Below are 26,168 nucleotides of genomic sequence, written 5' to 3' on the forward strand. Positions count from 1 at the left end.
AGTGTAGGGGGTCATGCTTGGGGTAGTGTTTTGGGGTTTAGGGTAGTGTAGTGGTGGTTGTGTAGTGTAGGGGGTCGTGTTTTAGGGTTTAGGGTAGTGCTGTGGTGTTTTGGTAGTGTAGGGGGTCATGCTGGGGGTAGTGTTTTAGGGTTTAGGGTAGTGCAGTGGTGTTTGGGTAATGTAGGGGGATGTGCTGGGGTAGTTTTTTACAGTTTAGGGTAGTGCAGTGGTTTTTGGGTAGTGTAGGGAGTCATGCTGTGGGAAGTGTTTAAGGGTTTAGGGTAGTGCAGTGGTGTTCGGGTAGTGTAGGGGGTCGTGCTGGGGGAAGATTTAGGGTTTAGGGTAGTGCAGTGGTGTTTGTGTAGTGTAGGCGGTAGTGCTGGGGGTAGTGTTTTAGGGTTTATGGTAGTGCAGTGGTTTTTGTGTAGTGTATGGGGTTGTGCTGGGGATAGTGTTTTAGGGTTTAGGGTAGCGTGGTGGTGTTTGGGTAGTGTAGGGTGTCGTGCTGGGGGTAGTCTTTCAGGGTTTAGGGTAGCGCAGTGGTGTTTGGGTAGTGTAGGGGGTCGTGCTGAGGGTAGATTTAGGGTTTAGGGTAGGTCAGTGGTGTTTGGGTAGTGTAGGGAGTCGTGTTGGGGGTAGATGTAGGGTTTAGGGTAGTGCAGTGGTGTTTGGGTAGTGTTTGGGGGTTCGTGCTGGGGTAGTGTTTTAGGGTTTAGCGTAGCACATTGGTGTTTGGGTAGTGTAGGGGGTTGTGCTGGGGGTCGTGTTTTAGGGTTTAGGGTAGCGCATTGGTGTTTGGGTAGTGTAGGGTGTCGTGCTGGGGGTAGTCTTTCAGGGTTTAGGGTAGCGCAGTGGTGTTTGGGTAGTGTAGGGTGTTGTGCTGGGTTAGTGTTTTAGGGTTAAGGGTAGTGCAGTGGTGTTTGGGTAGTGTAGGGGGTCGTGCTGGGGGTAGATTTATTTTTTAGGGTAGTGCAGTGGTGTTTGGGTAGTGTAGAGTGTCGTGCTGGGGTAGTGTTTTAGGGTTAAGGGTAGTGCAGTGGTGTTGGTGTAGTGTAGGGGGCCGTGCTAGGGGTAGTGTTTTAGGGTTTAGGGTAGTGCAGTAGTGTTTGTGTAGTGTAGGGGGTAGTGTTTTAGGGTTTAGGGTCATGCAGTGGTGTTTGTGTAGTGTAGGGGGTCGTGCTTTAGTGATAAGGGTAGTGCAGTGGTGTTTGTGTTGTATAGGGGTCGTGTTTTAGGGTTTAGGGTAGTGCAGTGGTGTTTGGGTAGTGTAGGGGGTCGTGCTTGGAGTAGATTTATTGTTTAGGCTAGTGTAGTGGTGTTTGGGTAGTGTAGGGTGTCGTGCTGGGGTAGTGTTTTAGGGTTAAGGATAGTGCAGTGGTGTTTGGGTATTGTAGGGGGTCGTGCTGGGGTAGTGTTTTTTGTTTTAGGGTAGCGCAGTGGTGTTTGGGTAATGTAAGGGGTCGTGCTTGGGGAAGTGTTTTAGGGTTTAGGGTAGTGCAGCCGTGTTTGGGTAGTGTAGGGGGCATGCTGGGGTGGTGTTTTTAGGGATTTGGGAAGCGCAGTGGTGTTTGGGTAGTGTATGGGGTTGTGCTGGGGTGTTGTTTTGCACTTTTGGGTAGCGCAGTGGTGTTTGGGTAGCGTAGGGTGTCGTGCTGGTGGTAGTGTTTTAGGGTTTAGGGTAGCGCATTGGTGTTTGGGTAGTGTAGGAGGTTGTGCTGGGGGTAGTGTTTTAGGGTTTATGGTAGCGCAGTGGTGTTTAGGTTGTGTAGGGGGTTGTGCTGGTGGTAGTATTGTAGGGTTTAGTGTAGGGCAGTGGTGTTTGGATAGTATAGGGGGTCGTGCTGGGGGCAGTGTTTTAGTTTAGCACAGTTGTGTTTGGGTAGTGTAGGGGTTCGTGCTGGGGTAGTGTTTTAGGGTTTAGGTAGTGCAGTGGTATTTGTGTAGTATAGGAGGTCATGCTGAGGGTAGTGAATAGGGTTAAGGGTAGTGCAGTGGTGTTTGCGTATTAGGGTTTAGGGTATTGCAGTGGTGTTTGTGTAGTATAGGGGGTTGTGCTGGGGGTAGTGTATTAGGGTTTAGGGTATTGCAGTGGTGTTTGTGTAGTATAGGGGGTCGTGCTGGGGGTAGTGTTTTAGGGTTTAGGGTAGTGCAGTGGTGTTTGTGTAGTGTAGGGAGTCATGCTGGAAGATAGTGTTTTAGGATTTAGCGTAGTGCAGTGGTGTTTAGGTAGTACAAGGAGTCGTGCTGGGGAAGATTTAGGGTTTAGGGTAGTGCTGTGGTGTTTGTGTAGTGTAAGTGGTCGTGCTGGGGGTAGTTTTTTAGGGTTTAGGGTAGTGCAGTGGTGTTTGTGTAGTGTAGGGGGTCATGCTTGGGGTAGTGTTTTAGAGTTTAGGGTAGTGCAGCAGTGTTTGTGTAGTGTAGGGGGTAGTGTTTTAGGATTTAGGGTAGTGCAGTGGTGTTTGTGTAGTGTAGGGGGTCATGCTTGGGGTAGTGTTTTAGAGTTTAGGGTAGTGCAATGGTGGTTGTGTAGTGTAGGGGGTAGTGTTTTAGGGTTTAGGGTAGTGCAGTGGTGTTTGGGTAGTGTAGGGGGTTGTGCTGGGGATAGTGTTTTAGGGTTTAGGGTACCGCAGTGGTGTTTGGGTAGTGTAGGGGGTCATGCTGGGGGAAGTGTTTTAGGGTTTAGGGTACTGCAGCGATGTTTGGGAAGTATAGGGGGTCGTGCTGGGGGCAGTATTTTAGTTTAGCACAGTTGTGTTTGGGTAGTGTAGGGGGTCGTGCTGGGGTAGTGTTTTAGGGTTTAGGTAGTGCAGTGGTATTTGTGTAGTGTAGGGGGTCATGCTGGCGGTACTGAATAGGGTTTAGGGTAGTGCAGTGGTGTTTGCGTAGTGTAGGGGTTCATGCTGGGGGTAGTGTTTTAGGGTTTAGGGTAGCTCAGTGGTGTTTGGGTTGTGTAGGGGGTTATGCTGGTGGTAGTATTTTAGGGTTTAGTGTAGGGCAGTGGTGTTTGGGTAGTATAGGGGACGTGCTGGGTGGGGGCAGTGTTTTAGTTAAGCACAGTTGTGTTTGGGTAGTGTAGGGGGTCGTGCTGGGGTAGTGTTTTAGGGTTTAGGTAGTGCAGTGGTATTTGTGTAGTGTAGGGGGTCATGCTGGGGGTAGTGAATAGGGTTTAGGGTAGTGCAGTGGTGTTTGCGTAGTGTAGGGGGTCGTGCTGGGGGTAGTGTATTAGGGTTTAGGGTATTGCAGTGGTGTTTGTGTAGTGTAGGGGGTCGTGCTGGGAGATAGTGTTTTAGGGTTTGGGGTAGTGCAGTGGTGTTTGTGTAGTGTAGGGGGTCGTGCTGGGGGTAGTGTTTTAGGGTAGTGCAGTGGTGTTTGGGTAGTGTAGGGGGCATGCTGGGGGTGGTGTTTTTAGGGATTTGGGTAGCGCTGTGGTGTTTGGGTAGTGTAGGGGGTTGTGCTGTGGGTGGTGTTTTGCGGTTTTGGGTAGCGCAGTGGTGTTTGGGTAGTGTAGGGTGTCGTGCTGGTGGTAGTGTTTTAGGATTTGGCGTAGCGCATTGGTGTTTGGGTAGTGTAGGGGGTCGTGCTGGGGATAGATTTATTGTTTAGGGTAGTGCAGTGGTGTTTGGGTAGTGTAGGCTGTCATGCTGGGGTAGTGGTTTAGGGTTTAGGGTCGTGCAGTGGTGTTTGTGTAGTGTAGGGGGTCGTGCTGGGGGTACTGTTTTAGGGATAAGGGTAGTGCAGTGGTGTTTGTGTTGTATAGGGGGTCATGTTTTAGGGTTTAGAGTAGTGCAGTGGTGTTTGGGTAGTGTAGGGGGTCGTGCTGGGGGTAGATTTATTGTTTAGGGTAGTGCAGTGGTGTTTGGGTAGTGTAGGGTGTTGTGCTGGGGTAGTGTTTTAGGGTTAAGGGTAGTGCAGTGGTGTTTGGGTAGTGTAGGGGGTCGTGCTGGGGGTAGATTTATTGTTTAGGGTAGTGCAGTGGTGTTTGGGTAGTGTAGAGTGTCGTGCTGGGGTAGTGTTTTAGGGTTAAGGGTAGTGCAGTGGTGTTTGGATAGTATAGGGGGTCGTGCTGGGGGCAGTGTTTTAGTTTAGCACAGTTGTGTTTGGGTAGTGTAGGGGTTCGTGCTGGGGTAGTGTTTTAGGGTTTAGGTAGTGCAGTGGTATTTGTGTAGTGTAGGAGGTCATGCTGGGGGTAGTGAATAGGGTTTAGGGTAGTGCAGTGGTGTTTGCGTATTAGGGTTTAGGGTATTGCAGTGGTGTTTGTGTAGTATAGGGGGTCGTGCTGGGGTAGTGTATTAGGGTTTAGGGTATTGCAGTGGTGTTTGTGTAGTATAGGGGGTCGTGCTGGGGGTAGTGTTTTAGGGTTTAGGGTAGTGCAGTGGTGTTTGTGTAGTGTAGGGGGTCATGCTGGGAGATAGTGTTTTAGGATTTAGCGTAGTGCAGTGGTGTTTAGGTAGTACAAGGAGTTCTGCTGGGGTAGATTTAGGGTTTAGGGTAGTGCACTGGTGTTTGTGTAGTGTAAGTGGTCGTGCTGGGGGTAGTATTTTAGGGTTTAGGGTAGTGCAGTGGTGTTTGTGTAGTGTAGGGGGTCATGCTTGGGGTAGTGTTTTGGGGTTTAGGGTAGTGCAGTGGTGGTTGTGTAGTGTAGGGGGTCGTGTTTTAGGGTTTAGGGTAGTGCTGTGGTGTTTTGGTAGTGTAGGGGGTCATGCTGGGGGTAGTGTTTTAGGGTTTAGGGTAGTGCAGTGGTGTTTGGGTAATGTAGGGGGATGTGCTGGGGTAGTTTTTTACAGTTTAGGGTAGTGCAGTGGTTTTTGGGTAGTGTAGGGAGTCATGCTGTGGGAAGTGTTTAAGGGTTTAGGGTAGTGCAGTGGTGTTCGGGTAGTGTAGGGGGTCGTGCTGGGGGAAGATTTAGGGTTTAGGGTAGTGCAGTGGTGTTTGTGTAGTGTAAGTGGTCGTGCTGGGGGTAGTATTTTAGGGTTTAGGGTAGTGCAGTGGTGTTTGTGTAGTGTAGGGGGTCATGCTTGGGGTAGTGTTTTGGGGTTTAGGGTAGTGCAGTGGTGGTTGTGTAGTGTAGGGGGTCGTGTTTTAGGGTTTAGGGTAGTGCTGTGGTGTTTTGGTAGTGTAGGGGGTCATGCTGGGGGTAGTGTTTTAGGGTTTAGGGTAGTGCAGTGGTGTTTGGGTAATGTAGGGGGATGTGCTGGGGTAGTTTTTTACAGTTTAGGGTAGTGCAGTGGTTTTTGGGTAGTGTAGGGAGTCATGCTGTGGGAAGTGTTTAAGGGTTTAGGGTAGTGCAGTGGTGTTCGGGTAGTGTAGGGGGTCGTGCTGGGGGAAGATTTAGGGTTTAGGGTAGTGCAGTGGTGTTTGTGTAGTGTAGGCGGTAGTGCTGGGGGTAGTGTTTTAGGGTTTATTGTAGTGCAGTGTTGTTTGGGTAGTGTAGGGGGTCGTGTTTTAGGGTTTAGGGTAGCGCAGTGGTTTTTGTGTAGTGTATGGGGTTGTGCTGGGGATAGTGTTTTAGGGTTTAGGGTAGCGTGGTGGTGTTTGGGTAGTGTAGGGTGTCGTGCTGGGGGTAGTCTTTCAGGGTTTAGGGTAGCACAGTGGTGTTTGGGTAGTGTAGGGGGTCGTGCTGAGGGTAGATTTAGGGTTTAGGGTAGGTCAGTGGTGTTTGGGTAGTGTAGGGAGTCGTGTTGGGGTAGATGTAGGGTTTAGGGTAGTGCAGTGGTGTTTGGGTAGTGTTTGGGGGTTCGTGCTGGGGTAGTGTTTTAGGGTTTAGCGTAGCACATTGGTGTTTGGGTAGTGTAGGGGGTTGTGCTGGGGGTCGTGTTTTAGGGTTTAGGGTAGCGCATTGGTGTTTGGGTAGTGTAGGGTGTCGTGCTGGGGGTAGTCTTTCAGGGTTTAGGGTAGCGCAGTGGTGTTTGGGTAGTGTAGGGTGTTGTGCTGGGTTAGTGTTTTAGGGTTAAGGGTAGTGCAGTGGTGTTTGGGTAGTGTAGGGGGTCGTGCTGGGGGTAGATTTATTTTTTAGGGTAGTGCAGTGGTGTTTGGGTAGTGTAGAGTGTCGTGCTGGGGTAGTGTTTTAGGGTTAAGGGTAGTGCAGTGGTGTTGGTGTAGTGTAGGGGGCCGTGCTAGGGGTAGTGTTTTAGGGTTTAGGGTAGTGCAGTAGTGTTTGTGTAGTGTAGGGGGTAGTGTTTTAGGGTTTAGGGTCATGCAGTGGTGTTTGTGTAGTGTAGGGGGTCGTGCTTTAGGGATAAGGGTAGTGCAGTGGTGTTTGTGTCGTATAGGGGTCGTGTTTTAGGGTTTAGGGTAGTGCAGTGGTGTTTGGGTAGTGTAGGGGGTCGTGCTTGGAGTAGATTTATTGTTTAGGCTAGTGTAGTGGTGTTTGGGTAGTGTAGGGTGTCGTGCTGGGGTAGTGTTTTAGGGTTAAGGATAGTGCAGTGGTGTTTGGGTATTGTAGGGGGTCGTGCTGGGGTAGTGTTTTTTGTTTTAGGGTAGCGCAGTGGGGTTGTGCTGGGGTGGTGTTTTGCACTTTTGGGTAGCGCAGTGGTGTTTGGGTAGCGTAGGGTGTCGTGCTGGTGGTAGTGTTTTAGGGTTTAGGGTAGCGCATTGGTGTTTGGGTAGTGTAGGAGGTTGTGCTGGGGGTAGTGTTTTAGGGTTTATGGTAGCGCAGTGGTGTTTAGGTTGTGTAGGGGGTTGTGCTGGTGGTAGTATTGTAGGGTTTAGTGTAGGGCAGTGGTGTTTGGATAGTATAGGGGGTCGTGCTGGGGGCAGTGTTTTAGTTTAGCACAGTTGTGTTTGGGTAGTGTAGGGGTTCGTGCTGGGGTAGTGTTTTAGGGTTTAGGTAGTGCAGTGGTATTTGTGTAGTGTAGGAGGTCATGCTGGGGGTAGTGAATAGGGTTTAGGGTAGTGCAGTGGTGTTTGCGTATTAGGGTTTAGGGTATTGCAGTGGTGTTTGTGTAGTATAGGGGGTCGTGCTGGGGTAGTGTATTAGGGTTTAGGGTATTGCAGTGGTGTTTGTGTAGTATAGGGGGTCGTGCTGGGGGTAGTGTTTTAGGGTTTAGGGTAGTGCAGTGGTGTTTGTGTAGTGTAGGGGGTCATGCTGGGAGATAGTGTTTTAGGATTTAGCGTAGTGCAGTGGTGTTTAGGTAGTACAAGGAGTTGTGCTGGGGTAGATTTAGGGTTTAGGGTAGTGCACTGGTGTTTGTGTAGTGTAAGTGGTCGTGCTGGGGGTAGTATTTTAGGGTTTAGGGTAGTGCAGTGGTGTTTGTGTAGTGTAGGGGGTCATGCTTGGGGTAGTGTTTTGGGGTTTAGGGTAGTGTAGTGGTGGTTGTGTAGTGTAGGGGGTCGTGTTTTAGGGTTTAGGGTAGTGCTGTGGTGTTTTGGTAGTGTAGGGGGTCATGCTGGGGGTAGTGTTTTAGGGTTTAGGGTAGTGCAGTGGTGTTTGGGTAATGTAGGGGGATGTGCTGGGGTAGTTTTTTACAGTTTAGGGTAGTGCAGTGGTTTTTGGGTAGTGTAGGGAGTCATGCTGTGGGAAGTGTTTAAGGGTTTAGGGTAGTGCAGTGGTGTTCGGGTAGTGTAGGGGGTCGTGCTGGGGGAAGATTTAGGGTTTAGGGTAGTGCAGTGGTGTTTGTGTAGTGTAGGCGGTAGTGCTGGGGGTAGTGTTTTAGGGTTTATGGTAGTGCAGTGGTTTTTGTGTAGTGTATGGGGTTGTGCTGGGGATAGTGTTTTAGGGTTTAGGGTAGCGTGGTGGTGTTTGGGTAGTGTAGGGTGTCGTGCTGGGGGTAGTCTTTCAGGGTTTAGGGTAGCGCAGTGGTGTTTGGGTAGTGTAGGGGGTCGTGCTGAGGGTAGATTTAGGGTTTAGGGTAGGTCAGTGGTGTTTGGGTAGTGTAGGGAGTCGTGTTGGGGGTAGATGTAGGGTTTAGGGTAGTGCAGTGGTGTTTGGGTAGTGTTTGGGGGTTCGTGCTGGGGTAGTGTTTTAGGGTTTAGCGTAGCACATTGGTGTTTGGGTAGTGTAGGGGGTTGTGCTGGGGGTCGTGTTTTAGGGTTTAGGGTAGCGCATTGGTGTTTGGGTAGTGTAGGGTGTCGTGCTGGGGGTAGTCTTTCAGGGTTTAGGGTAGCGCAGTGGTGTTTGGGTAGTGTAGGGTGTTGTGCTGGGTTAGTGTTTTAGGGTTAAGGGTAGTGCAGTGGTGTTTGGGTAGTGTAGGGGGTCGTGCTGGGGGTAGATTTATTTTTTAGGGTAGTGCAGTGGTGTTTGGGTAGTGTAGAGTGTCGTGCTGGGGTAGTGTTTTAGGGTTAAGGGTAGTGCAGTGGTGTTGGTGTAGTGTAGGGGGCCGTGCTAGGGGTAGTGTTTTAGGGTTTAGGGTAGTGCAGTAGTGTTTGTGTAGTGTAGGGGGTAGTGTTTTAGGGTTTAGGGTCATGCAGTGGTGTTTGTGTAGTGTAGGGGGTCGTGCTTTAGTGATAAGGGTAGTGCAGTGGTGTTTGTGTTGTATAGGGGTCGTGTTTTAGGGTTTAGGGTAGTGCAGTGGTGTTTGGGTAGTGTAGGGGGTCGTGCTTGGAGTAGATTTATTGTTTAGGCTAGTGTAGTGGTGTTTGGGTAGTATAGGGTGTCGTGCTGGGGTAGTGTTTTAGGGTTAAGGATAGTGCAGTGGTGTTTGGGTATTGTAGGGGGTCGTGCTGGGGTAGTGTTTTTTGTTTTAGGGTAGCGCAGTGGTGTTTGGGTAATGTAAGGGGTCGTGCTTGGGGAAGTGTTTTAGGGTTTAAGGTAGTGCAGCCGTGTTTGGGTAGTGTAGGGGGCATGCTGGGGTGGTGTTTTTAGGGATTTGGGAAGCGCAGTGGTGTTTGGGTAGTGTATGGGGTTGTGCTGGGGTGTTGTTTTGCACTTTTGGGTAGCGCAGTGGTGTTTGGGTAGCGTAGGGTGTCGTGCTGGTGGTAGTGTTTTAGGGTTTAGGGTAGCGCATTGGTGTTTGGGTAGTGTAGGAGGTTGTGCTGGGGGTAGTGTTTTAGGGTTTATGGTAGCGCAGTGGTGTTTAGGTTGTGTAGGGGGTTGTGCTGGTGGTAGTATTGTAGGGTTTAGTGTAGGGCAGTGGTGTTTGGATAGTATAGGGGGTCGTGCTGGGGGCAGTGTTTTAGTTTAGCACAGTTGTGTTTGGGTAGTGTAGGGGTTCGTGCTGGGGTAGTGTTTTAGGGTTTAGGTAGTGCAGTGGTATTTGTGTAGTATAGGAGGTCATGCTGAGGGTAGTGAATAGGGTTAAGGGTAGTGCAGTGGTGTTTGCGTATTAGGGTTTAGGGTATTGCAGTGGTGTTTGTGTAGTATAGGGGGTTGTGCTGGGGGTAGTGTATTAGGGTTTAGGGTATTGCAGTGGTGTTTGTGTAGTATAGGGGGTCGTGCTGGGGGTAGTGTTTTAGGGTTTAGGGTAGTGCAGTGGTGTTTGTGTAGTGTAGGGAGTCATGCTGGAAGATAGTGTTTTAGGATTTAGCGTAGTGCAGTGGTGTTTAGGTAGTACAAGGAGTCGTGCTGGGGAAGATTTAGGGTTTAGGGTAGTGCTGTGGTGTTTGTGTAGTGTAAGTGGTCGTGCTGGGGGTAGTTTTTTAGGGTTTAGGGTAGTGCAGTGGTGTTTGTGTAGTGTAGGGGGTCATGCTTGGGGTAGTGTTTTAGAGTTTAGGGTAGTGCAGCAGTGTTTGTGTAGTGTAGGGGGTAGTGTTTTAGGATTTAGGGTAGTGCAGTGGTGTTTGTGTAGTGTAGGGGGTCATGCTTGGGGTAGTGTTTTAGAGTTTAGGGTAGTGCAATGGTGGTTGTGTAGTGTAGGGGGTAGTGTTTTAGGGTTTAGGGTAGTGCAGTGGTGTTTGGGTAGTGTAGGGGGTTGTGCTGGGGATAGTGTTTTAGGGTTTAGGGTACCGCAGTGGTGTTTGGGTAGTGTAGGGGGTCATGCTGGGGGAAGTGTTTTAGGGTTTAGGGTACTGCAGCGATGTTTGGGAAGTATAGGGGGTCGTGCTGGGGGCAGTATTTTAGTTTAGCACAGTTGTGTTTGGGTAGTGTAGGGGGTCGTGCTGGGGTAGTGTTTTAGGGTTTAGGGAGTGCAGTGGTATTTGTGTAGTGTAGGGGGTCATGCTGGCGGTACTGAATAGGGTTTAGGGTAGTGCAGTGGTGTTTGCGTAGTGTAGGGGTTCATGCTGGGGGTAGTGTTTTAGGGTTTAGGGTAGCTCAGTGGTGTTTGGGTTGTGTAGGGGGTTATGCTGGTGGTAGTATTTTAGGGTTTAGTGTAGGGCAGTGGTGTTTGGGTAGTATAGGGGACGTGCTGGGTGGGGGCAGTGTTTTAGTTAAGCACAGTTGTGTTTGGGTAGTGTAGGGGGTCGTGCTGGGGTAGTGTTTTAGGGTTTAGGTAGTGCAGTGGTATTTGTGTAGTGTAGGGGGTCATGCTGGGGGTAGTGAATAGGGTTTAGGGTAGTGCAGTGGTGTTTGCGTAGTGTAGGGGGTCGTGCTGGGGGTAGTGTATTAGGGTTTAGGGTATTGCAGTGGTGTTTGTGTAGTGTAGGGGGTCGTGCTGGGAGATAGTGTTTTAGGGTTTGGGGTAGTGCAGTGGTGTTTGTGTAGTGTAGGGGGTCGTGCTGGGGGTAGTGTTTTAGGGTAGTGCAGTGGTGTTTGGGTAGTGTAGGGGGCATGCTGGGGGTGGTGTTTTTAGGGATTTGGGTAGCGCTGTGGTGTTTGGGTAGTGTAGGGGGTTGTGCTGTGGGTGGTGTTTTGCGGTTTTGGGTAGCGCAGTGGTGTTTGGGTAGTGTAGGGTGTCGTGCTGGTGGTAGTGTTTTAGGATTTGGCGTAGCGCATTGGTGTTTGGGTAGTGTAGGGGGTCGTGCTGGGGATAGATTTATTGTTTAGGGTAGTGCAGTGGTGTTTGGGTAGTGTAGGCTGTCATGCTGGGGTAGTGGTTTAGGGTTTAGGGTCGTGCAGTGGTGTTTGTGTAGTGTAGGGGGTCGTGCTGGGGGTACTGTTTTAGGGATAAGGGTAGTGCAGTGGTGTTTGTGTTGTATAGGGGGTCATGTTTTAGGGTTTAGAGTAGTGCAGTGGTGTTTGGGTAGTGTAGGGGGTCGTGCTGGGGGTAGATTTATTGTTTAGGGTAGTGCAGTGGTGTTTGGGTAGTGTAGGGTGTTGTGCTGGGGTAGTGTTTTAGGGTTAAGGGTAGTGCAGTGGTGTTTGGGTAGTGTAGGGGGTCGTGCTGGGGGTAGATTTATTGTTTAGGGTAGTGCAGTGGTGTTTGGGTAGTGTAGAGTGTCGTGCTGGGGTAGTGTTTTAGGGTTAAGGGTAGTGCAGTGGTGTTTGGATAGTATAGGGGGTCGTGCTGGGGGCAGTGTTTTAGTTTAGCACAGTTGTGTTTGGGTAGTGTAGGGGTTCGTGCTGGGGTAGTGTTTTAGGGTTTAGGTAGTGCAGTGGTATTTGTGTAGTGTAGGAGGTCATGCTGGGGGTAGTGAATAGGGTTTAGGGTAGTGCAGTGGTGTTTGCGTATTAGGGTTTAGGGTATTGCAGTGGTGTTTGTGTAGTATAGGGGGTCGTGCTGGGGTAGTGTATTAGGGTTTAGGGTATTGCAGTGGTGTTTGTGTAGTATAGGGGGTCGTGCTGGGGGTAGTGTTTTAGGGTTTAGGGTAGTGCAGTGGTGTTTGTGTAGTGTAGGGGGTCATGCTGGGAGATAGTGTTTTAGGATTTAGCGTAGTGCAGTGGTGTTTAGGTAGTACAAGGAGTTCTGCTGGGGTAGATTTAGGGTTTAGGGTAGTGCACTGGTGTTTGTGTAGTGTAAGTGGTCGTGCTGGGGGTAGTATTTTAGGGTTTAGGGTAGTGCAGTGGTGTTTGTGTAGTGTAGGGGGTCATGCTTGGGGTAGTGTTTTGGGGTTTAGGGTAGTGCAGTGGTGGTTGTGTAGTGTAGGGGGTCGTGTTTTAGGGTTTAGGGTAGTGCTGTGGTGTTTTGGTAGTGTAGGGGGTCATGCTGGGGGTAGTGTTTTAGGGTTTAGGGTAGTGCAGTGGTGTTTGGGTAATGTAGGGGGATGTGCTGGGGTAGTTTTTTACAGTTTAGGGTAGTGCAGTGGTTTTTGGGTAGTGTAGGGAGTCATGCTGTGGGAAGTGTTTAAGGGTTTAGGGTAGTGCAGTGGTGTTCGGGTAGTGTAGGGGGTCGTGCTGGGGGAAGATTTAGGGTTTAGGGTAGTGCAGTGGTGTTTGCGTAGTGTAGGGGTTCATGCTGGGGGTAGTGTTTTAGGGTTTAGGGTAGCTCAGTGGTGTTTGGGTTGTGTAGGGGGTTATGCTGGTGGTAGTATTTTAGGGTTTAGTGTAGGGCAGTGGTGTTTGGGTAGTATAGGGGACGTGCTGGGTGGGGGCAGTGTTTTAGTTAAGCACAGTTGTGTTTGGGTAGTGTAGGGGGTCGTGCTGGGGTAGTGTTTTAGGGTTTAGGTAGTGCAGTGGTATTTGTGTAGTGTAGGGGGTCATGCTGGGGGTAGTGAATAGGGTTTAGGGTAGTGCAGTGGTGTTTGCGTAGTGTAGGGGGTCGTGCTGGGGGTAGTGTATTAGGGTTTAGGGTATTGCAGTGGTGTTTGTGTAGTGTAGGGGGTCGTGCTGGGAGATAGTGTTTTAGGGTTTGGGGTAGTGCAGTGGTGTTTGTGTAGTGTAGGGGGTCGTGCTGGGGGTAGTGTTTTAGGGTAGTGCAGTGGTGTTTGGGTAGTGTAGGGGGCATGCTGGGGGTGGTGTTTTTAGGGATTTGGGTAGCGCTGTGGTGTTTGGGTAGTGTAGGGGGTTGTGCTGTGGGTGGTGTTTTGCGGTTTTGGGTAGCGCAGTGGTGTTTGGGTAGTGTAGGGTGTCGTGCTGGTGGTAGTGTTTTAGGATTTGGCGTAGCGCATTGGTGTTTGGGTAGTGTAGGGGGTCGTGCTGGGGATAGATTTATTGTTTAGGGTAGTGCAGTGGTGTTTGGGTAGTGTAGGCTGTCATGCTGGGGTAGTGGTTTAGGGTTTAGGGTCGTGCAGTGGTGTTTGTGTAGTGTAGGGGGTCGTGCTGGGGGTACTGTTTTAGGGATAAGGGTAGTGCAGTGGTGTTTGTGTTGTATAGGGGGTCATGTTTTAGGGTTTAGAGTAGTGCAGTGGTGTTTGGGTAGTGTAGGGGGTCGTGCTGGGGGTAGATTTATTGTTTAGGGTAGTGCAGTGGTGTTTGGGTAGTGTAGGGTGTTGTGCTGGGGTAGTGTTTTAGGGTTAAGGGTAGTGCAGTGGTGTTTGGGTAGTGTAGGGGGTCGTGCTGGGGGTAGATTTATTGTTTAGGGTAGTGCAGTGGTGTTTGGGTAGTGTAGAGTGTCGTGCTGGGGTAGTGTTTTAGGGTTAAGGGTAGTGCAGTGGTGTTTGGATAGTATAGGGGGTCGTGCTGGGGGCAGTGTTTTAGTTTAGCACAGTTGTGTTTGGGTAGTGTAGGGGTTCGTGCTGGGGTAGTGTTTTAGGGTTTAGGTAGTGCAGTGGTATTTGTGTAGTGTAGGAGGTCATGCTGGGGGTAGTGAATAGGGTTTAGGGTAGTGCAGTGGTGTTTGCGTATTAGGGTTTAGGGTATTGCAGTGGTGTTTGTGTAGTATAGGGGGTCGTGCTGGGGTAGTGTATTAGGGTTTAGGGTATTGCAGTGGTGTTTGTGTAGTATAGGGGGTCGTGCTGGGGGTAGTGTTTTAGGGTTTAGGGTAGTGCAGTGGTGTTTGTGTAGTGTAGGGGGTCATGCTGGGAGATAGTGTTTTAGGATTTAGCGTAGTGCAGTGGTGTTTAGGTAGTACAAGGAGTTCTGCTGGGGTAGATTTAGGGTTTAGGGTAGTGCACTGGTGTTTGTGTAGTGTAAGTGGTCGTGCTGGGGGTAGTATTTTAGGGTTTAGGGTAGTGCAGTGGTGTTTGTGTAGTGTAGGGGGTCATGCTTGGGGTAGTGTTTTGGGGTTTAGGGTAGTGCAGTGGTGGTTGTGTAGTGTAGGGGGTCGTGTTTTAGGGTTTAGGGTAGTGCTGTGGTGTTTTGGTAGTGTAGGGGGTCATGCTGGGGGTAGTGTTTTAGGGTTTAGGGTAGTGCAGTGGTGTTTGGGTAATGTAGGGGGATGTGCTGGGGTAGTTTTTTACAGTTTAGGGTAGTGCAGTGGTTTTTGGGTAGTGTAGGGAGTCATGCTGTGGGAAGTGTTTAAGGGTTTAGGGTAGTGCAGTGGTGTTCGGGTAGTGTAGGGGGTCGTGCTGGGGGAAGATTTAGGGTTTAGGGTAGTGCAGTGGTGTTTGTGTAGTGTAGGCGGTAGTGCTGGGGGTAGTGTTTTAGGGTTTATGGTAGTGGAGTGTTGTTTGGGTAGTGTAGGGGGTCGTGTTTTAGGGTTTAGGGTAGCGCAGTGGTTTTTGTGTAGTGTATGGGGTTGTGCTGGGGATAGTGTTTTAGGGTTTAGGGTAGCGTGGTGGTGTTTGGGTAGTGTAGGGTGCCATGCTGGGGGTAGTCTTTCAGGGTTTAGGGTAGCGCAGTGGTGTTTGGGTAGTGTAGGGGGTCGTGCTGAGGGTAGATTTAGGGTTTAGGGTAGGTCAGTGGTGTTTGGGTAGTGTAGGGAGTCGTGTTGGGGGTAGATGTAGGGTTTAGGGTAGTGCAGTGGTGTTTGGGTAGTGTTTGGGGGTTCGTGCTGGGGTAGTGTTTTAGGGTTTAGCGTAGCACATTGGTGTTTGGGTAGTGTAGGGGGTTGTGCTGGGGGTCGTGTTTTAGGGTTTAGGGTAGCGCATTGGTGTTTGGGTAGTGTAGGGTGTCGTGCTGGGGGTAGTCTTTCAGGGTTTAGGGTAGCGCAGTGGTGTTTGGGTAGTGTAGGGGGTCGTGCTGAGGGTAGATTTAGGGTAGGTCAGTGGTGTTTGGGTAGTGTAGGGAGTCGTGTTGGGGGTAGTGTTTTAGGGTTAAGGGTAGTGCAGTGATGTTTGGGTAGTGTAGGGGGTCGTGCTGGGGTAGTGTTTTAGGGTTTAGCGTAGCACATTGGTGTTTGGGTAGTGTAGGGGGTTGTGCTGGGGGTCGTGTTTTAGGGTTTAGGGTAGCGCATTGGTGTTTGGGTAGTGTAGGAGGTTGTGCTGAGGGTAGATTTAGGGTTTAGGGTAGGTCAGTGGTGTTTGGGTAGTGTAGGGAGTCGTGTTGGGGGTAGATGTAGGGTTTAGGGTAGTGCAGAGGTGTTTGGGGGTTTGCACTGGGGTAATGTTTTACAGTTTAGGGTAGTGCAGAGGTGTTTGTGTAGTGTAGGGGGTCATGCTAGGGTAGTGTTTTAGGGTTAAAGGTAGTGCAGTGGTGTTTGGGTAGTGCAGGGGGTCATGCTGGGGGTAGATTTATTGTTTAGAGTAGTGCAGTGGTGTTTGGGTAGTGTAGGGTGTCGTGCTGGGGTAGTGTTTTAGGGTTTAGGTAGTGCAGTGGTATTTGTGTAGTGTAGGGGGTCATGCTGGGGGTAGTGAATAGGGTTTAGGGTAGTGCAGTGGTGTTTGCGTAGTGTAGGGGGTCGTGCTGGGGGTAGTGTATTAGGGTTTAGGGTATTGCAGTGGTGTTTGTGTAGTGTAGGGGGTCGTGCTGGGAGATAGTGTTTTAGGGTTTGGGGTAGTGCAGTGGTGTTTGTGTAGTGTAGGGGGTCGTGCTGGGGGTAGTGTTTTAGGGTAGTGCAGTGGTGTTTGGGTAGTGTAGGGGGCATGCTGGGGGTGGTGTTTTTAGGGATTTGGGTAGCGCTGTGGTGTTTGGGTAGTGTAGGGGGTTGTGCTGTGGGTGGTGTTTTGCGGTTTTGGGTAGCGCAGTGGTGTTTGGGTAGTGTAGGGTGTCGTGCTGGTGGTAGTGTTTTAGGATTTGGCGTAGCGCATTGGTGTTTGGGTAGTGTAGGGGGTCGTGCTGGGGATAGATTTATTGTTTAGGGTAGTGCAGTGGTGTTTGGGTAGTGTAGGCTGTCATGCTGGGGTAGTGGTTTAGGGTTTAGGGTCGTGCAGTGGTGTTTGTGTAGTGTAGGGGGTCGTGCTGGGGGTACTGTTTTAGGGATAAGGGTAGTGCAGTGGTGTTTGTGTTGTATAGGGGGTCATGTTTTAGGGTTTAGAGTAGTGCAGTGGTGTTTGGGTAGTGTAGGGGGTCGTGCTGGGGGTAGATTTATTGTTTAGGGTAGTGCAGTGGTGTTTGGGTAGTGTAGGGTGTTGTGCTGGGGTAGTGTTTTAGGGTTAAGGGTAGTGCAGTGGTGTTTGGGTAGTGTAGGGGGTCGTGCTGGGGGTAGATTTATTGTTTAGGGTAGTGCAGTGGTGTTTGGGTAGTGTAGAGTGTCGTGCTGGGGTAGTGTTTTAGGGTTAAGGGTAGTGCAGTGGTGTTTGTGTAGTGTAGGGGGCCGTGCTGGTGGTAGTGTTTTAGGGTTTAGGGTAGTGCAGTAGTGTTTGTGTAGTGTAGGGGGTAGTGTTTTAGGGTTTAGGGTCGTGCAGTGGTGTTTGTGTAGTGTAGGGGGTCGTGCTTTAGGGATAAGGGTAGTGCAGTGGTGTTTGTGTTGTATAGGGGGTCGTGTTTTAGGGTTTAGGGTAGTGCAGTGGTGTTTGGGTAGTGTAGGGGGTCGTGCTGGGAGTAGATTTATTGTTTAGGCTAGTGCAGTGGTGTTTGGGTAGTGTAGGGTGTCGTGCTGGGGTAGTGTTTTAGGGTTAAGGATAGTGCAGTGGTGTTTGGGTAGTGTAGGGGGTCGTGCTGGGGTAGTGTTTTTTGGTTTAGGGTAGCGCAGTGGTGTTTGGGTAATGTAAGGGGTCGAGCTTGGGGAAGTGTTTTAGGGTTTAGGGTAGTGCAGTCGTGTTTGGGTAGTGTAGGGGGCATGCTGGGGTGGTGTTTTGGGGATTTGGGAAGCACAGTGGTGTTTGGGTAGTGTATGGGGTTGTGCTGGGGTGGTGTTTTGCACTTTTGGGTAGCGCAGTGGTGTTTGGGTAGCATAGGGTGTCGTGCTGGTGGTAGTGTTTTAGGGTTTAGGGTAGCGCATTGGTGTTTGGGTAGTGTAGGAGGTTGTTCTGGGGGTAGTGTTTTAGGGTTTATGGTAGCGCAGTGGTGTTTAGGTTGTGTAGAGGGTTGTGCTGGTCGTAGTATTGTAGCGTTTAGTGTAGGGCAGTGGTGTTTGGATAGTATAGGGGGTCGTGCTGGGGGCAGTGTTTTAGTTTAGCACAGTTGTGTTTGGGTAGTGTAGGGGTTCGTGCTGGGGTAGTGTTTTAGGGTTTAGGTAGTGCAGTGGTATTTGTGTAGTGTAGGAGGTCATGCTGGGGGTAGTGAATAGGGTTTAGGGTAGTGCAGTGGTGTTTGCGTATTAGGGTTTAGGGTATTGCAGTGGTGTTTGTGTAGTATAGGGGGTCGTGCTGGGGTAGTGTATTAGGGTTTAGGGTATTGCAGTGGTGTTTGTGTAGTATAGGGGGTCGTGCTGGGGGTAGTGTTTTAGGGTTTAGGGTAGTGCAGTGGTGTTTGTGTAGTGTAGGGGGTCATGCTGGGAGATAGTGTTTTAGGATTTAGCGTAGTGCAGTGGTGTTTAGGTAGTACAAGGAGTTCTGCTGGGGTAGATTTAGGGTTTAGGGTAGTGCACTGGTGTTTGTGTAGTGTAAGTGGTCGTGCTGGGGGTAGTATTTTAGGGTTTAGGGTAGTGCAGTGGTGTTTGTGTAGTGTAGGGGGTCATGCTTGGGGTAGTGTTTTGGGGTTTAGGGTAGTGCAGTGGTGGTTGTGTAGTGTAGGGGGTCGTGTTTTAGGGTTTAGGGTAGTGCTGTGGTGTTTTGGTAGTGTAGGGGGTCATGCTGGGGGTAGTGTTTTAGGGTTTAGGGTAGTGCAGTGGTGTTTGGGTAATGTAGGGGGATGTGCTGGGGTAGTTTTTTACAGTTTAGGGTAGTGCAGTGGTTTTTGGGTAGTGTAGGGAGTCATGCTGTGGGAAGTGTTTAAGGGTTTAGGGTAGTGCAGTGGTGTTCGGGTAGTGTAGGGGGTCGTGCTGGGGGAAGATTTAGGGTTTAGGGTAGTGCAGTGGTGTTTGTGTAGTGTAGGCGGTAGTGCTGGGGGTAGTGTTTTAGGGTTTATGGTAGTGGAGTGTTGTTTGGGTAGTGTAGGGGGTCGTGTTTTAGGGTTTAGGGTAGCGCAGTGGTTTTTGTGTAGTGTATGGGGTTGTGCTGGGGATAGTGTTTTAGGGTTTAGGGTAGCGTGGTGGTGTTTGGGTAGTGTAGGGTGCCGTGCTGGGGGTAGTCTTTCAGGGTTTAGGGTAGCGCAGTGGTGTTTGGGTAGTGTAGGGGGTCGTGCTGAGGGTAGATTTAGGGTTTAGGGTAGGTCAGTGGTGTTTGGGTAGTGTAGGGAGTCGTGTTGGGGGTAGATGTAGGGTTTAGGGTAGTGCAGTGGTGTTTGGGTAGTGTTTGGGGGTTCGTGCTGGGGTAGTGTTTTAGGGTTTAGCGTAGCACATTGGTGTTTGGGTAGTGTAGGGGGTTGTGCTGGGGGTCGTGTTTTAGGGTTTAGGGTAGCGCATTGGTGTTTGGGTAGTGTAGGGTGTCGTGCTGGGGGTAGTCTTTCAGGGTTTAGGGTAGCGCAGTGGTGTTTGGGTAGTGTAGGGGGTCGTGCTGAGGGTAGATTTAGGGTAGGTCAGTGGTGTTTGGGTAGTGTAGGGAGTCGTGTTGGGGGTAGTGTTTTAGGGTTAAGGGTAGTGCAGTGATGTTTGGGTAGTGTAGGGGGTCGTGCTGGGGTAGTGTTTTAGGGTTTAGCGTAGCACATTGGTGTTTGGGTAGTGTAGGGGGTTGTGCTGGGGGTCGTGTTTTAGGGTTTAGGGTAGCGCATTGGTGTTTGGGTAGTGTAGGAGGTTGTGCTGAGGGTAGATTTAGGGTTTAGGGTAGGTCAGTGGTGTTTGGGTAGTGTAGGGAGTCGTGTTGGGGGTAGATGTAGGGTTTAGGGTAGTGCAGTGGTGTTTGGGGGTTTGCACTGGGGTAATGTTTTACAGTTTAGGGTAGTGCAGAGGTGTTTGTGTAGTGTAGGGGGTCATGCTAGGGTAGTGTTTTAGGGTTAAAGGTAGTGCAGTGGTGTTTGGGTAGTGCAGGGGGTCATGCTGGGGGTAGATTTATTGTTTAGAGTAGTGCAGTGGTGTTTGGGTAGTGTAGGGTGTTGTGCTGGGGTAGTGTTTTTGGGTTTAGGGTAGCGCAGTGGTGTTTGGGTAATGTAGGGGGTCATGCTGGGGGTAGTGTCTTAGGGTTTAGGGTAGTACAGTGATGTTTGGGTAGTTTAGGGGTCATGCTGGGGGTGGTGTTTTAGGGTTTTGGGTAGCGCAGTGGTGTTTGGGTAGTGTAGGGGGTTGTGCTGGGGGGTGGTGTTTTGCGGTTTTGGGTAGAACAGTGGTGTTAGGGTAGTGTAGTGTGTCGTGCCGGTGGTAGTGTTTTAGGGTTTATCATAGCGCATTGGTCTTTGGGTAGTGTAGGGGGTTGTGCTGGGGGTAGTGTTTTAAGGTTTAGGGTAGTCCAGTGGTGTCTGTGTAGTGTAGGGGGTAGTGTTTTAGGGTTTAGGGTCGTGCAGTGGTATTTGTGTAGTGTAGGGGGTCGTGCTTTAGGGATAAGGGTATTGCAGTGGTGTTTGTGTTGTATAGGGGGTCGTGTTTTAGGGTTTAGGGTAGTGCAGTGGTGTTTGGGTAGTGTAGGGGGTCGTGCTGGGAGTAGATTTATTTTTTAGGGTAGTGCAGTGGTGTTTGGGTAGTGTAGGGTGTTGTGCTGGGGTAGTGTTTTAGGGTTAAGGATAGTGCAGTGTAGGGGGTCGTGCTGGGGTAGTGTTTTTGGGTTTAGGGTAGCGCAGTGGTGTTTGGGTAATGTAGGGGGTCGTGCGGGAGGTAGTGTTTTAGGGTTTAGGGTAGTGCAGTGGTGTTTGGGTAGTGTAGGGGGCATTCTGGGAGTGGGGTTTTCAGGGATTTGGGTAGCGCAGTGGTGTTTGGGTAGTGTAGGGGGTTGTGCTGGGGGTGGTGTTTTGCGGTTTTGGGTAGCGCAGTGGTGTTTGGGTAGTGTAGGGTGTCATGCTGGTGGTAGTGTTTTAGGGTTTAGTGTAGCGCATTGGTGTTTGGGTAGTGTAGGAGGTTGTGCTGGTGGTAGTGTTTTAGGGTTTAGGGTAGCGCATTGGTGTTTGGGTAGTGTAGTGGGTTGTGCTGGGGGTAGTGTTTTAGGGTTTAGGGTAGCTCAGTGGTGTTTGGGTTGTGTAGGGGGTTGTGCTGGTGGTAGTATTTTAGGGTTTAGTGTAGGGCAGTGGTGTTTGGGTAGTATAGGGGGTCGTGCTGGGGGCAGTGTTTTAGTTTAGCACAGTGGTGTTTGTGTAGTGTAGGGGGTCGTGCTGGGGGTAGTGTATTAGGGTTTAGGGTATTGCAGTGGTGTTTGTGTAGTGTAGGGGGTCGTGCTGGGGTAGTGTTTTAGGGTTTCGGGTACCGCAGTGGTGTTTGATTAGTGTAGGGGCTCGTGCTGGGGGTAGTGTTTTAGAGTTTAGGGTAGCGCAGTGGTGTTTCAGTAGTGTAGGGGGCCGTGCGGGGGGTAGATTTAGGGTTTAGGGTAGCGCAGTGGTGTTTGGGTAGAGTAGGGGGTCGTGCTGGGGTAGTGTTTTATGGTTTAGGGTAGCGCAGTGGTGTTTGGTTAATGTAGGGGGTCGTGCTGAGGGCAGTGTTTTAGGGTTTAGGGTAGCGCAGTGGTGTTTGGGTAGTGTAGGGGGTCGTGCGGGAGGTAGATTTAGGGTTTCGGGTAGCGCAGTGGTGTTTGGGTAGTGTAGGGAGTCATGCTGGGGTAGTGTTTTAGTGTTTAGGGTAGCACAGTGGTGTTTGGGTAGTGTAGGGTGTCGTGCTTGGGGTAGTCTTTTAGGGTTCAGGGTAGCGCAGTGGTGTTTGGTTAGTGTAGGGGGTCGTGCTGAGGGTAGTGTTTTAGGGTTTAGGGTAGCACAGTGGTGTTTGGGTAGTGTAGGGGGTCGTGCGGGGGGTAGATTTAGGGTTTTGGGTAGCGCAGTGGTGTTTGGGTAGTGTAGGGAGTCATGCTGGGGGTAGTGTTTTAGTGTTTAGGGTAGCACAGTGGTGTTTGGGTAGTGTAACGGGTCGTGCTGGGGGTAGTCTTTTAGGGTTTAGGGTAGCGCAGTTGTGTTTGGGTAGTGTGGGGGGTAGTGCTGGGGTAGTGTTTTAGGGTTTAGGGTAGCGCAGTGGTGTTTGTGTAGTGTTGGGGGTACGCCTGGGGGTAGTTTTTTAGGGTTTAGGGTAGTGCAGTGGTTGTTGTGTAGTGTAGGGGTTCGTGCTGGGGTAGTGTTTTAGGGTTTAGTGTAGTGCAGTGGTGTTTGTGTAGTGCAGGGGGAAGTGTTTTAGGGTTTAGGGTGGTGCAGTGGTGTTTGTGTAGTGTAGGGGGTCATGCCGGGGGTAGATTTAGAGATTAGGGTAGTGCAGTGGTGTTTGGTTAGTGTAGGGGTCATGCTGGGGGTAGTGTTTTAGGGTTTAGAGTAGTGCAGTGGTGTTTGGGTAGTATTGGGGATCGTCGTGCCGGGGGTAGTGTTTTAGGGTTTAGGGTAGTGTAGTGATGTTTGGGTAGTGTAGGGGTCATGCTGGGGTACTGTTTTAGGGTTTAGGGTAGTACAGTAGTGTTTGGGGAGTGTAGGGGTTCATGCTGGGGTGGAGTTTTTGGGTTTTGGGTACCGCAGTGCTGTTTGGGTAGTGTAGGGTGACGTGCAGGTGGTAGTGTTTTAGGGTTTAGGGTAGCGCATTGGTGTTTGCGTAGTGTAGGGGGTGATGCTGGGGGTAAATTTAGGGTTTAGGGTAGTGCTGTGTTGTTTGGGTAGTGTAGGGGGTCGTGCTGGGGTAGTGTTTTAGGGTTTAGGGTAGTGCAGTGGTGTTTGAGTAGTATAGGGGTCATGCTGGGGTAGTGTTTTAGGGTTTGGGATAGTGCAGTGGTGTTTGGGTAGTATAGGGGTCGTGCTGGGGTAGTTTTTTAGGGTTTAGGGTAGCGCAGTGGTGTTTGGGTAGTGTAGAGCATCGTGCTGGGGGTAGTGTTTTAGGGTACTGCAGTGACGTTTGCGTAGTGTAGGGGGTCGTGCTGGGGGTAGTGTTTTAGGGTTTCGGGAAGCGCAGTGGTGTTTTGGTAGCGTAGGGGGTCGTGCTGGGGGTAGTGTTAGAGTAGCGCAGTGGTGTTTGGTTAGTGTAGGGGTTGTGCAGAGGGTAGTGTTTTAGGGTTTAGGGTAGTGCAGTGGTGTTTGGGTAGTGTAAGTGGTCGTGCAGGGGTAGATTTAGGGTTTAGGGTAGCACAGTGGTGTTTGGGCAGTGTAGGGGGTCGTGCTGGGCGTAGTCTTTTAGGGATTAGGGTGCCGCAGTGGTGTTTGGTTAGTGTAGGGGGTCGTGCTGGGGGTAGTGTTTTAGGGTTTAGGGTAGGGCAGTGGTATATGGGTAGTGTAGGGGGTCATGCGGGGGTAGGTTTAGCGTTTAGGGTAGCGCAGTGGTGTTTGGGTAGTGTAGGGGGCATGCTGGGGGTAGTGTTTTAGGGTTTAGGGTAGCACAGTGGTGTTTGGGTAGTGTAGGGGGTAGTGCTGGGGGTAGTGTTTTAGGGTTTAGGGAAGCGCAGTGGTGTTTGGGTAGTGTAGGGGTGCGTGCTGGGGTGGTGTTTTAGGGTTTTGGGTAGCGCAGTGGTGGTTGGGTAGTGTAGGGGGTCATGCTGGGGGTAGTGTTTTAGGGTTTAGGGTAGCACAGTGGTGTTTGGGTAGTGTAGGGGGTCGTGCTGGGGGTTGTGTTGTAGGGTTTAGGGAAGCGCAGTGGTGTTTGGGTAGTGTAGGGGTCGTGCAGAGGGTAGTGTTTTAGGGTTTAGGGTAGTGCAGTGGTGTTTGGGTAGTGTAGGGGGTCATGCTGAGGGTGGTGTTTTGGGGTTTTGGGTAGCGCAGTGGTGTTTGGGTAGTGTGGGGTGTCGTGCCGGTTGTAGTGTTTTAGGGTTTAGGGTAGCGCATTGGTGTTTGGGTAGTGTAGGGGGTGATGCTGGGGGTAGATTTAGGGTTTAGGGTTGTGCAGTGGTGTTTGGGTAGTGTAGGTGGTCGTGCTGGGGTAGTGTTTTTGGGATTAGGGAAGCGCAATGGTTTTTGTATAGTGTATGGGGTCATGCTCGGGATAGTGTTTTAGGGTTTAGGGTAGAGCAGTGCTGATTGGGTAGTGTAGGGTGTCATGCTGGGGTAGTGTTTTAGGGTTTAGTGTAGCTCAGTGGTGTTTGAGAAGTGTAGGGGGTCGTGCAGGGGTAGTGTTTTAGGGTTTAGGGTAGGGCAGTGGTGTTTGGGTAGTAAAGGGGGACATGCTGGGGCAGTGTTTTAGGGTTTAGGGTAGTGCAGTGGTTTTTGTGTAGTGTATGGGTTCGTTCTGGGGATAGTGTTTTAGGGTTTAGGGTAGCGCAGTGCTGATTGGGTAGTGTAGGGTGCCGTGCTGGGGTAGTGTTTTAGGGTTTAGGGTAGAGCAGTGGTGTTTGGGTAGTGTAGGGGGTCGTGCGGGGGTAGATTTAGGGTTTAGGGTAGCGCAGTGGTGTTTGGGTAGCTTAGGGGGTCGTGCTGGGGTAGTGTTTTATGGTTTAGGGTAGCGCAGTGGTGTTTGGTTAGTGTAGGGGGTCGTGCTGAGGGTAGTGTTTTAGGGTTTAGGGTAGCGCAGTGGTGTTTGGGTAGTGTAGGGGGTCGTGCGGGGGGTAGATTTAGGGTTTCGGGTAGCGCAGTGGTGTTTGGGTAGTGTAGGGAGTCATGCTGGGGTAGTGTTTTAGTGTTTAGGGTAGCACAGTGGTGTTTGGGTAGTGTAGGGTGTCGTGCTGGGGGAAGTCTTTTAGGGTTTAGGGTAGCGCAGTGGTGTTTGGTTAGTGTAGGGGGTCGTGCTGAGGGTAGTGTTTTAGGGTTTAGGGTAGCGCAGTGGTGTTTGGGTAGTGTAGGGGGTTGTGCGGGGGGTAGATTTAGGGTTTCAGGTAGCGCAGTGGTGTTTGGGTAGTGTAGGGAGTCATGCTGGGGTAGTGTTTTAGTGTTTAGGGTAGCACAGTGGTGTTTGGGTAGTGTAGGGCTCGTGCAGAGGGTAGTGTTTTAGGGTTTAGGGTAGTGCAGTGGTGTTTGGGTTGTGAAAGTGGTCGTGCAGAGGTAGATTTAGGGTTTAGGGTAGCGCAGTGGTGTTTGGGTAGTGTAGGGGGTCATGCTGGGGGAAGTGTTTTAGAGTTTAGGGTAGCACAGTGGTGTTTGGGTAGTGTAGGGGGTAGTGCTGGGGGTAGTGTTTAGGGTTTAGGGCAGCACAGTGGTGTTTGTGTAGTGTTGGAGGTTGTGCTGGGGGTAGTTTTATAGGGTTTAGGGTAGCACAGTGGTGTTTGTGTAGTGTAGGGGGTCATACTGGGGGTTGTGTTTTAGGGTTTAGCGTAGTGCAGTGGTGTTTGGGTAGTGTAGGGGGTCGTGCTGGGGGTAGTGCTTTAGGGTTTAGGGTAGTGCCATGGTGTTTGTTTAGTGTAGGGGTTCATGCTACGGGTAGTGTTTTAGGGTTTAGGGTAGTGCAGTGGTGTTTGTGTAGTGTACAGGGTCATGTTTTAGGGTTGTGCAGTGGTGTTTGTGTACTGTAGGGGGTAGTGTTTTAGGGTTTAGGGTAGTGCAGTGGTGTTTGTGTTGTGTAGGGGGTCATGCTGAGTGTAGTGTTTTAGGGTTTGGTGTAGTGCAGCGGTGTTTGTGTAGTATAGGGGGTCGTGTTTTAGGGTTTATGGTAGTGCAGTTGTGTTTGGATAGTGTAGGGGGTCATGCTGGGGGTAGTGTTTTAGGGTTTAGGGTAGAGCAGTTGTGTTTGGGTAGTGTAGGGGGTCGTGCTGGTGGTAGTGTTTTACGGTTTAGGGTAGTGCAGTGGTGCTTGGTTAGTGTAGGGGGTCATGCTGCGGGTAGTGTTTTAGGGTTTAGGGTAGTGCAGTGATGTTTGGGTAGTGTAGAGGGTCGTGCTGGGGGTAGTGTTTTAGGGTTTAGGGTACTGCAGTGACGTTTGCGTAGTGTAGGGGGTCGTGCTGGGGGTAGTGTTTTAGGGTTTTGGGAAGCACAGTGGTGTTTGGGTAGTGTAGGGGTCGTGCAGAGGGTAGTGTTTTAGGGTTTAGGGTAGTTCAGTGGTGCTTGGGTTGTGTAAGTGGTCGTGTAGGGGTAGATTTAGGGTTTAGGGTAGCACAGTGGTGTTTGGGTAGTGTAGGGGGTCATGCTGGGGGTAGTGTTTTAGGGTTTAGGGTAGCACAGTGTTGTTTGGGTAGTGTAGAGCGTCGTGCTGGGGGTAGTGTTTTAGGGTTTAGGGTACTGCAGTGACGTTTGCGTAGTGTAGGGGGTCGTGCTGGGGGTAGTGTTTTAGGGTTTTGGGAAGCACAGTGGTGTTTGGGTAGTGTAGGGGTCGTGCAGAGGGTAGTGTTTTAGGGTTTAGGGCAGTTCAGTGGTGCTTGGGTTGTGTAAGTGGTCGTGTAGGGGTAGATTTAGGGTTTAGGGTAGCGCAGTGGTGTTTGGGTAGTGTAGGGGGTCATGCTGGGGGTAGTGTTTTAGGGTTTAGGGTAGCGCAGTGGTGTTTGGGTAGTGTAGGGGGTCGTGCGGGGGGTAGATTTAGGGTTTTGGGTAGCGCAGTGGTGTTTCGGTAGTGTAGGGAGTCATGCTGGGGTAGTGTTTTAGTGTTTAGGGTAGCACAGTGGTGTTTGGGTAGTGTAGGGTGTCGTGCTGGGGGTAGTCTTTTAGGGTTTAGGGTAGCGCAGTGGTGTTTGGTTAGTGTAGGGGGTCGTGCTGAGGGTAGTGTTTTAGGGTTTAGAGTAGCGCAGTGGTGTTTGGGTAGTGTAGGGGTCGTGCGGGGGGTAGATTTAAGGTTTCGGGTAGCGCAGTGGTGTTTGGGTAGTGTGGGGAGTCATGCTGGGGTAGTGTTTTAGTGTTTAGGGTAGCACAGTGGTGTTTGGGTAGTGTAGGCGTCGTGCAGAGGGTAGTGTTTTAGGGTTTAGGGTAGTGCAGTGGTGTTTGGGTTATGAAAGTGGTCGTGCAGGGGTAGATTTAGGGTTTAGGGTAGCTCAGGGGTGTTTGGGTAGTGTAGGGGGTCATGCTGGGGGTAGTGTTTTAGGGTTTAGGGCAGCGCAGTGGTGTTTGGGTAGTGTAGGGGGTCATGCTGGGGATAGTGTTTTATGGTTCAGGGTAGCGCAGTGGTGTTAGGGTAGTGTAGGAGGTAGTGCTGGGGGTAGTGTTTAGGGTTTAGGGCAGCACAGTGGTGTTTTTG

This window comes from Triturus cristatus, chromosome 1_1, assembly GCF_964204655.1.
Source record: "Triturus cristatus chromosome 1_1, aTriCri1.1, whole genome shotgun sequence".
Classification (NCBI taxonomy): Eukaryota; Metazoa; Chordata; class Amphibia; order Caudata; family Salamandridae; genus Triturus; species Triturus cristatus.